Raw genomic sequence first — 11922 nt, 5'->3', positions numbered from 1 at the left:
GGAGTCAGAAGCTCAGTCAAGCCCAGAGCTTGTCACTGACAAGGCTAGTCTTACTAGCCAGCCTGTTCTGGAGACCCCTGTCTTATTTTCTGAGGTTAGAATTATAGATGGGCCTTCACGACCCCCTGGTATTTATATGGATTTGCCCTCAGGATCTGCCCATATGCATGTGCAGCAAACATTTAACCACTCAAGCACCTCTAGCTGCTTTCTCTCAGCCCCCTTTCCCATAGCCTCCTGAGAACTACTTGGTCTGATCAACTTTACATTGTGCATTGCTGTGTATATTAGAAGTGGGGACTTCCGTTGGGCACCCTAGCCCTTGAGTAGAGAGGGAAGAGAATGGATGTTATAGGGAGGAAGTTGTGGGTTGAGCCCTGGGCACCCAGTGGCTGGTAGAAATTCCTCACTGTAGACAGTGATGCTTAACGCTCATCTTGAAGCTACCAGTCTTGTGCTGTGCGACCGAACCTGCCAGCATTCCTAACTTTGTAAGAGGCCACTATGTGTGCCAGTTCTATGTTTTCATGGGTGGGGCCTCCATAGGATGTGTTGCAGTGAAGGGTCTTGGTTTCTAGGCTTCCATGCTCATTCGAAGTCCAGAATTGGAGGTCTAAGTTCAGAGTCAGAGATAGAAGACCTGGTTTAAGATAACCCAACAGTAGATATAATAGACATGACATAATTCTAGGGAAAATCAAATTGCCCAACAGTGCTGTGGAAGGTGAGCTGGATCCCATCTTTACACACGTGGCTGAGAGATCTAGTCGTTCCATTTTGATGCTTCATCTGGATGAATCCTTTTATTTCCATAGCTTTGCTTAGTCAGCCTTACTGTGACGGCCATGCCATAGTGGCACAGAATAGTAGACGTGGGGACTTTGGAGCCCAATGACGGAAAGAAATAAAGGGAAAGGAGAAAAGGGACATAGCTAGAAGTGGACACATCTGGGAGAGTCCGGAGTGGTCATGACCCTGATTTACGTAAGGGGGTGGGGGTTGGGGGGAGAAAAGGGCAGCAGCCAGGAGGCCCAATGGTACAAAAATTGCTTGGATTATACAGAGAAGAGTAGCCCATCCCCTTGGACTGGAGAATTCAGGGTAGGGGGTGGAATATGGCAGCCAGGTCATTTTGAATTGTTAATAGGCACCTCAGCAGTTTGTCCAAATGCTCTGCGTGGAGCTCTGAACAAATCTGACACATGTTTCCATCTGTAATAAGGGACGGCAAGTAGCTCTTTTCCCACAGCGTGCTGAACGCAGTGGTGATATCCCAACTGTGTAGGAGCAGAGGCAGCGGAGGCACTCTGTAAATGCCAGCTATTGTGTATTACTCCCATATTCCTACCCCTTTGTACGGAGAGTATCTACCCGCCCTTTAGGCTCAGCTCAAACTCCAGCTTTAAAAACTCCTCTGTCAACAATGGCAACCAACTAGAGCTCCTAGGGACTAAACCACTACCCAAAGACTACACATGGACAGACCCATGGCTCCAGCTGCATGTGTAGCAGAGGATGGCCTTGTTGGGCGCCAATGGGAGGAGAAGCCCTTGATGCCAAGGCTGGACCTCCCAGTGTAGGTGGAATGTCAGGGCGGTGAGGCAGGAGGGGGGGGTGGATGGGGAGAGGAACACCTTTATAGAAGAAGGGGAGGGGAGTGGGATAGGGGACTTATGGACGGGAAATCAGGAAAGGGCATAACATTTGAAATGTAATAAATGTAATAAAAAATGTAAATAAAAAATCCAATAAAAGAAAACAATTTCTCCTGTTTTCATTTCCTTTATGTTCCCACAGCCCCTCTAAAGTACTGTCTACAGTATGATGCTTTTTACTTAATCTTTGTCAGTTTCATATGTATATATAATGCATTTTGATCATATACATCCCTGTTACCCTGCTGTCTGACATTACGGGAAAGCCCTGGCAGACTCTATCAGCTGACACGTCCTCTTCTCGACGGGGGGGGGGGGGGGGATCCCAGACCCCACACCCTATACCTGTGGAATGTCGCATAGCCTTGGTTAAAGTTACAGGTTCAACTTCCTTTCTCCTGATAAGAACCTGTTCAGTTAGCACCTGGGATCCCTGGAGTGCCTTCGTATGCTAATGAGGCATCTCCATACCTTAGCTTTCAGCCAATCACCTTTGCCCACCTTGGACACTTCCCTTCCACCTTCCCCAGAACTGTACAACCCTCGATTCACCCTGAGTAAAGTTGATCTGTCTCCCTGAAGTGGGTCCCCATATGTCGTAATTACCATTTGTTCTCAAGGCTGTCCAAAACCCTGTTCATAGACTCTACTCCCTTGGTCCTCGTGGGCCAGTGGTCAATGACCCCAGGGACACTCCCTGTTTCTTGTGCCCCGCTCACTGTTTTTGATGGAATTTTGACCGACTGGATCTTGTGTACAGCTTATGCAGGCAACCACAGCTGATACAAGTTCATGTAAAGCCAGGTCATGTCCTGAAGAGAGCATCTCCACTCCCATGCTCCAGCTCTTGTTTTCTTCTTCATTAATTAACTAATTAATTAATTAATTAACATCGCCAATGCTATCTCCCCCTCCTAGTCTTTCCTCCCAGAGTCCTTTCCCCATCCCCCCTCCTTCTCTTCTGAGAGATGGGAACCTCCTGGATGTCCCCCAACTCTGGTGCGTCAAGTCTCTGCAGGGTTAAGCACATTCTTTCCTACTGAGGCAGGACAAGGCAGCCCTCTGCTACATGTGTGCTGGGGCCTTGGACCAACCTGTGTACGCTCCTTGGTTGGTGGTTCAGTCTCTGAGAGCTGCAGGGTGCAAGTTAGTTGACTCTGTTGGTCTTTCTGTGGAGTTCCCATCCCATTCAGGGACTTTGATCCTTCCCCCAACCCTTCCATAACAGCCCCCAACCTCTGTCCAATGTTTGGCTGTGGGTATCTGCATCTGTTTCAATCAGTTGCTGGCTAGAGCCTCTCAGAGGACAGTTATGCTAGACGTCTGTCTGCAAGCATAATGTATGCCCCCACTTCTGTGATATTCTTGGCTGTTCATACACACAGACAAAGATACCTACACATTAACAAAATAATTTTTTTTGAGACAGTGTTTCTCTGTGTAGCCCTGGTTGTCCTGGAACTTGCTCGGTAGACCAGAGTGGTCTTGAACTCAGAAATCCTCCTGCATCTGCTTCCTGAGTGCTGGGAATAAAGGCAAGAGTCATGACTGCCCTGTTTAATAAAAATAAAGTAAATTTTTAAGAAAAGGAAAAAGAACCTTAAAAACTATGCGTCTGGTTTTGTGAGTCCAGAGACTCCATTTTTTTCTTCTTGATCGGGAGCCTGAGGAGTGTCTGCATTAAGTGATTTCCATGCCTCAGTCTGTAGTGTGGATTGGTGACACATGTCACCTGCCAGCTCTGATTAGTCAAGGGTGACGACTGCAGGACTGCGTGGAGAGGCATGCTGCTGACTAGACTTGCAGCAGCAGGGGACAGAGAACTGGTCAGCCTGTGCCAGGGCCAGCTGATGCTATGACACTGCGGTGACATCTAGCTAGTTTGTATCTCATAGAACAGACACGTTGTCCTCCTCCATGACACCGTCACCCTAGTATGGAGGTTCTGGCAGCAGGTCCCATAAGGACAAGTACTCACCAGCTGCTCATCCCTGCAGACAGCAGCCTCGGCCTTGGGCAGCTGGAAGCCTATGACGGTGCCACAGTAATGGATGACCACCCTCTGCTGAGCCCAGAGGAAAGCAGTGGGATGTCTACTGCTGTGTGAGCCCACCATAGACGTTCTTAACATGGATGTGGACGCCCATCTTCCCTCCTTCTGCCCTTCAAACACATGCCATTAATTTTTAGTCATGTAGATATTGATAAGTTGCTTTTGCTATAGTAAATGACCTTCCTCCCACGTTGAGGCAAGAAACCCTACGTTCTGTGGGACATGCATAAAAGAAGGCATGAAAATAGGGGGCTTGTCAGGAATGGGGAGGAGCAGGGGAAGGTAGGAGGGGGAGAGGAGGAGGAGGGGAGCAAGAAGAGAAGGGGGAAGAGAAGGAGCAGGAGAGAAGGAGGAGAAGAGACAGTGAAGGAGGAAGAAAAAGAGTAGGAACAGAAGTGGAGAAGAGAAGGGGAGGAGCAGCATCAGTATCAACATGGGCATTGGCACTATCACCACCATCACCATTACCACCACCACCCATCATCAGCATCAGCATCATCACCATCATCGCCATCATAGTCATTACCATCACCATCACCATCATCAGCATCATCACCACCACCATCATCATATCACCATCACTGTCATCATCATCATCACCATTGTCACCATCATCATCATCATCATCAGCAGCAGCAGTATCGGCTTGTTTCCTGTCTGTGTTTTGCTTGTTTTCCACTTCCTGTTTTGCTTCTGCTGCATGGGATATTCTGCACATGGCCATCTCTTTCTCTGCACTTAGGTTTTGGCTTTAAAACTGCCTCTTTTGAGAGACCGTGTGCTCACTCCTAGCCATCCATTTCCTCATTCCTCTGTTCAGTGCATATTTGCTGAACACCTTCTTAGTCTCCCTTGCTGCTCTCAGTGCAATAGCATGCACACTCTTCCCTTTGGACTATAATCTGGTAGAGGAAAGACAGGTAGTTTTGAAAGAAACATGAAAATATATGCTGAATTAGGTGGTAGCAGATACGACAAAGGACATCTGGGTAGACTAAGGGAGACAGCTCAATTGGTAAAGTGCTTGTTGCACAAGCATGAGGACCTGAGTTCAGATCCTTAGAACCCTTGTACAAAGCCAAGTACAATGGTACACTAAGGAGACTGGGGCGGGGGGTAGATAGAGCCCTGAAGTACATTGGTTAGCTAGCCTAACCAAACCGATAATCTTCAGGTTCAGGGAGAGACACTGACTTAAAAAAAGGGATTGGGGAACAGAGAGCTATCCAGGAAAGATACTTGACATTAACCTCTGACCTCCACACACATGTATGTGCACACACCCACATTATGACTCACACACACACAGACACACACACACACACACAGACACACACACACTAATAGGTAGGTAGGTAGATAGATAGCTATAAACTACAGGGAGAGAGGAAAGAGGCAATGAGAACAGGGGTAGGAAGTAGTGGTTTTAGGTAGGGTTATAAGGAAAGCCACATTGCCACAGTAATAAGGTGACAGGTGAGTAGGAAGTGGACATGCCTGGAAATGATGCCCTGAGTAGAGGGGACAAAATATAAAAGCCCAGAGAAAGGAACGCCTCTGTCCCTGCCTCCCTGTACTGGCTGGTTTTGTGTGTTAACTTGACACAAGCTGGAGTTATCACAGAGAAAGGAGCCTCCCTTGAGGAAATGCCTCCATGAGACACAGCTGAAAGGCATTTTCTCAACTACTGATCAAAGGTGGGAGGGCCCATTGTGGGTGGTGCCATCCTGGGCTGGTAGTCCTGGGTTCCATAAGAAAGCAAGCTGAGCAAGCCAGGGAAAGCAATCCTGTAAGCAGCACCCCTTCATGGCCTCTGCATCAGCTCCTGCCTCAAAGTTCCTGCCCTGTGGGAGTTCCTGTCCTGACTTCTTTGGGTGATGAACAGCAATGTGGAAGTGTAAGTTGAATAAATTCTTTCCTCCCCAACGTGCTTCTTGGTGATGATATTTTGTGCAGGAATAGGAACCCTTACTAAGACACTCCCTTCTTCTTCCCTCTCCTCCACTCCCCTCCTCTGTGTTGCCTTCCCTCCCCTCAGATTTCTTCTATCATCTTTCTCTTGTTGTCTTTACTCTTACACATTATGCACTTACTCATTGACTTACTGTGGTGTCAGGCTAAAGAGGTTTGCTAACTTCTCATGTTAATCAAGATGCTTTAGTAAAAGAATCAGAAACTTATAAGGCAAACAAAACAGGACCAAACAGGAATTTTCACAAGGGGATAGTGCTGTCTTGAAGATCCAGAGCCTGGAGGGACATCCCTACAAATCACATCCAAGAGCAACATTCAGCTCACCCATGTCTCCCCATGGGCTTCTCTTCTTACAGAGTCAGCTAGGGGCTGGAGAGATGGTATTAGGAGCACTTGCTGTTATTTCAAAGGACAAGAGTTTGGCTCCCAGCACCCATGTTGGGTGGCTCACAATTGTCTGTAACTCTAGTTCCAGGGGATCTGATGCCTTTTTCTGGACTTTGTGGCTACCTACATGCATCTGAGTACACACAGACACACAGAGAGACAGACAGACAGACACACACACAGAAATACACACATATGTACAGATGCACACACACAGACATACACACAAAACCAATCAGTCCTGGCTTCATGGGCCTGCAAAGTATACCTCAAAAAGAGTCACCTGGTTTTTGTTTGTTTGTTTGTTTTTTAGTTTTCTATCAGCACCTTAAGCTTTTTAATATTGTTGAATGAAAGTCATTGAAATTTAGTTTTATACAAGTTGTGTCCCAGATCCAGCTTAGATGGTATAACCACTAAGCCCGTTTCATCTTTGGTCAAGGGGTAGGGGCAGGGCCACTATGCCTGATGGTCCTTGCCTTAGTTACTATTCTATTGCTGTTACGAGTCACCATTACACAGATTCTTACTAAAGAAAGCATTTAATTGGGTCCTTGCTTATAGTTTAGAGGGTGAATCCATAACCATCAAGGTGGGAGCTTGGCAGCAGGCAAGCAGGCAAGCAGGCGTGGTACTGGAGCAGTACCTTAGAGCTTACATTTTATCAGCAAGTTGTAGGCAGAGAGAGATGGGGAGGATTCAGGGAGGGAGGAGGAGGGAGAGGGACGGGGAGGGAGAGGGAGAGACTATGCCTGGCATGGGCTTTGAAACCTTTAAGCCCACTTCCAGTGACACACCTCCTCTGACAAGGTCACACCCCTTCCAACAAGGCCATATGTTCTAATCCTTCCTAAACAGTCCACCAACTGGGAACCAGGCAAACATGTGAGCCGGTCAAACCACCATAGTCCCTCACAAGTTACCCTCAAGGAAAAAGGAAAGGAGCTGGCTGGCCAGGTTAGAACAGATAAAATGAACTAGATTTCTAAGCATGAGGTGAGGAGAGGGAGGAAGTGGGATTAGCCTGCTTCTAACTCAGAAGCCAGATCTCCAGCCTGTTTCTATTTTCACCCACCCACGCTTTCCCCATACCCAGCTAGGCTTGAAAGCCTGCCGCCTGCCCCAAGTGTCAGCAATGATTTCCCAGGACTTCTATGTAAGATGTTGAAAAAGAAGGTGTGTCCCAGGCGGCAAGAAAGTACAATTCTTATTTGTAAATTATATGTAATGTAAAACATAGTATTTTCTCAATCGAATGCAGCCCTTTGTTTTATGGAAATCAAATAGAACTTGACGTAAAAAAGAAACTTGACTGTCTGCATAATTAATTGTATGCTATTTTAACTCCCCTAGTGACTGTTTCTCCACCTCTCTCCCATGTACATTTAGATCTTCAAAAGCACATTCCTGAGGTCCCTTTTGTATGCGGTCCACTTAGTACCCACTTCCTTAGTACCCACTTGAGAAAAGCAGGGAACTTCATAGATTGTTCTTCACAGGCAAGTTATGCTATGCTCTCACTGCATCCAGCTTTGCAAAGAAGATATAAAAACGCACAGTAAATTTATGCTAAGAAAAATATATCTGAAAGAAAAGAAGGAATATAGTTAATAGATATGGGCATTGTTTCATTTTCTGTTGCTGTGATAAAATAGCATGACCAAAAGTGAAGTCAGAAGACTTTATGTTGCCTTATGGTTCCAGGGCTAGAATGTCATAATGGTTGCCATGGTGGTTTGACTGAGAATGGCTAATAAGTCTGAACACTTGGTTCTCCGGTTGGTGGAACTGTTTGGGAAGGATTAGGTAGTGTGCTTTGTTAGAGGAGGTGTGCTTCTAGGGGTGGTCCTTGAACTTTGAAAAGACTCTAGTCCTATTTCTGATGTGTCTCTCTCTCTGTCCCCTACTTGTGAATCAAGACATAAGCTTTTAGATGTTCCTGATACCTTACCTTTGCTCCACTACCATGGACTCTAATCCTCTCAAATTAAACATTTTCTCTTAAAATTGCCTTGGTTATGGTGTCTTATCACAGCATTGGAAAAGTATCTAAGACAGCAGCAGGAGGAGGAGGCTCAGGGATCACATCTTAGCGGCATAAAGGAAGCAGAGAGCAGGAAGTGGGGAGAGACTATCAATCCTCCAAGTCTACCCCAGTAATGTATGTTCTCCAGCAATGCTACACTTCCTAAAGGTTCTACAAACCCCCTAAACTTTAGGGACAAATAAAGAAGCAACTGTGACTGAATACATGACCAAATACATGACCCTACCGGGACATTTCATTCTACCATGGTGATGCTAATACAAATTTAAATAGAGAAAGCACGCATCAGCAAAAACATTACCCATAAGATTAATTGAGATGTGTTCATAGTCTTAAGGCTGTAGACCAAACATGTTATGTATTAGAGATTTTGAGGGTTGGGGATAATAAGATGGCTTGGTCAGCTAGCTTGTTTTGTAACCATGAATACCTGACTTCAATCCCCAGCCCCTATGTAAAAACCCCATTGTTGGGGTGTGTGCTTGCAATCCCAGCACGAGAGAGGCGGGGACAGGCAGTTATTTGGGTATTACTGCCCAGGTAGCCCAGACTATTTGGCTACTTGGAAAGTTCTAGGCAGGTCCATAAGAGATCCTGTCTCAAAGGACACACACACACACACACACACACACACACACACACACACACACACACACACACACAGAGTATGTGATGATGATGATGATGGTGATGATGATGATGGTGTCTTAGGGTTTTCATTGCTGTGAAGAGACACTATGACCAAGGCTTGATTGGAGTAGGCATGGCCTTTTTGGAGGAGATGCATCACTGTATAGGTGGGCTTCAGGGTCTCCTATGATCAAGTTCCAACCATCATGGAATCAGCCTTCTCTTGGCTGCTGGCATGGGACAGTCTCCTTCTGCTGCCTTTGGATGAAGATGTAGAACTCTCAGCTCCTCCAGCACTAGGTCTGCCTGCAAGATGCCATGCTTCCCACTATGATGATAATGGACTAAACTTGTAAGCCATTCCCAATTAAATATTTGTCTTTATTAAGAATTGCCTTTTGAGGGCTGGGGATTTAGCTCAGTGGTAGAGCGCTTGCCTAGGAAGCGCAAGGCCCTGGGTTCGGTCCCCAGCTCCGAAAAAAAGGACCAAAAAAAAAAAAAAAAAGAATTGCCTTTTGTTATGGTGTCTTTCAGGGCAATAAAACCCAAATCAAGACACAGATATTACAACCTTTTATTAAACAAATGTATTAATCAGTATTCTCGAGGACTATAGGCCTCTCTCTCTCTCTCTCTCTCTCTCTCTCTCTCTCTCTCTCTCTCTCTTTAAAATGGAGCATATTGGCAGAAGTCAATGCTGAACTCAAGCCTGAAGGCAGTATGGAGGTTGCATGCCTTCTCTGGGGCCCTTGGTCTTTTTCTCTTAAGGTTTTCAAATGATTGGATAAAAGCACATACATTAAAGGCCAGTCACATCTGCTTTATTCAAGATCTGCTGATTCAAATATTGGTCTCACTTTTCAAGCACATTTAGACTACTGCTCAGCCTAGCGAGCTGACAAAATTAGCAAAGGACGATTGTTTTTTTTTTAATGAGGATTGATCATATCCATCATGTTCCTGAGAAAGGGGTCCTTTACTATATCCTTGGTGGGAGAATAAGCAGATAGACCTGGGGACAAGTGAAACAGCATTCTGGGAATGTCTACAGAACCTTAAAGTATACATCACTCTCAGTCCAGGGACCCAACTTTTAGGTGTCTCATTCTAGAGACACTTGCACAGATGCAAAGCAGGGATAGAATCTCTGTAGCGGTCCACAGGGAGCTGGAGAATTCATAGACCACAATGTCAACAAATAATTAAAACATGAAATTTATGTGGACTGGCCAAACTTTTTTTTATTGGATATATTTCTTTATTTACATTTCAAATGTTATTCCCTTTGCCGATTTCCTGTTCATAAGCCCCTATCCCCTTCCCCTCCCCCATCCACCCCCTTATGACCACCCTGCATTCCCTTGCACTGGTGGTCCAACCTTGGCAGGACCCCTTCTACTGGTGCCCCAACAAGGCTATTCACTGCTACCTATGCAGTTGGAGCCCAGGGTCAGTCCATGTATAGTCTTTGGGTAGTGGCTTAGTCCCTGGAAGCTCTGGTTGGTTGGCATTGTTGTGTCACCTGAGTTTTTGATCTTAGCCATCCAGATTGTTATGAGGCGAAATCTCAGGGTTGTTTTGATTTGCATTTCCCTGATGACTAAGGATGTTGAACATTTCTTTAGGTGCTTCTTGGCCATTCGATAATCCTCAGCTGAGAATTTTTTGTTTAGCTCTGTACCCCATTTTTAATAGGGTTATTTGGCTCTCTGGAGTCTAACTTCTTGAGTTCTTTGTCTATTTTGGATATTAGCCCTCTATCAGATGTAGGATTGATAAAGATCTTTTCCCAATCTGTTGGTTGCCGTTTTGTCCTAACCACAGTGTCCTTTGCCTTACAGAAGCTTTGCAGTTTTATGAGGCCAATTTGTTGATTCTTGATCTTAGAGCATAAGCCATTGGTGTTTTGTTCAGGAAATTTTCTCCAGTGCCCATGTGTTTGAGACTCTTCCCCACTCTTTCTTCTATTAGTTTGAGTGTATCTGGTTTGATGTGGAGGTCCTTGATCCACTTGGACTTAAGCTTTGTACATGGTGATAAGAATGGATCGATTTGGATTTGTATTCTTCTACATGCTGACCTCCAGTTGAACCAGCACCATTCGTTGAAAATGCTATCTTTTTTTTCCATTGGATGGTTTTACCTCCTTTGTCAAAGATCAAGTGACCATAGGTGTGTGGGTTCATTTCTGGGTCTTCAATTCTGTTCCACTGATCTATCTGTTTGTCTCTGTACCAATACCATGCAGTTTTTATGACTATTGCTCTGTGATACTGCCTGAAGTCAGGGATGGTGATTCCCCCAGAACTTTTATTGTTGAGTATAGTTTTCACTATCCTGGGTTTTTTGTTATTCCAAATGAATTTGCAAATTGTTCTTTCTATAAAGAATTGAGTAGGAATTTTGATGGGGATTGCATTGAATCTGTAGATTGCTTTTGGCAAAATCTGGCCAAACTCTTGATCCTCTTTGCCTCTACCTTCCAGGGGCCAGCGCGTGCATGATACTGTTCACTGAGAGAGCTTGCACATGCTACATAAGTGCTCTACTACAGAACTATAGCTCCAGCCTGGAAGCCAGCACTTTCAAGGAAACAATTGAAACCCTTGGAACAAAGCAACAAAGCTTGACACCCTGAGCTGTCACCTCTCTGCTTGCAGGAGCCGTTGCTGAGATGACTTGGAACCATGGCAGTGATCATAGAGTTGAGTTGTCTAGAATTCTAGAGGGGCTGCATAGAACTCCAGCATGAAGCCGTCTAGAGAAACTCTACAGGACAGTCTCCCCTCTTCATTCCAGAAGGGAGTGCAGCAGGCTAGTTCTCTCTCCTCATTATCTTTTTACAATTTTATTTCTGGTGAAATTTGAATGATAAATGTGTCTTGCTATCAAACTTGAACAAAGATGGTTTTATTTTCCTGTGTATGTTTGTAGTGGATTATTGCTGCGATGAGACACCATGATCAAAGCAACTTGGGGAGCAAAGAGTTTATTTGGCTTACACTTTCACATTGCTGTTCTTCACTGAAGGAAGTCAGGGCAGTCAAACAGTGTTGGAATCTGGAGGCAGGAGCTGGTGTAGAGGCCATGGAGGGGTGCTGCTTATTGGCTTAATCAAGTCTTTTTTAAAATAAAGTCCAGGACCCAGCAGTGGCCCCATCCACCATGGGCTGAGT

Source organism: Rattus norvegicus, chromosome 4 (genome assembly GCF_036323735.1).
Source record: "Rattus norvegicus strain BN/NHsdMcwi chromosome 4, GRCr8, whole genome shotgun sequence".
NCBI classification, from domain to species: Eukaryota; Metazoa; Chordata; class Mammalia; order Rodentia; family Muridae; genus Rattus; species Rattus norvegicus.
The sequence above is the reverse complement of the archived record's forward strand: the minus strand, read 5'-3'. Positions refer to the sequence as shown.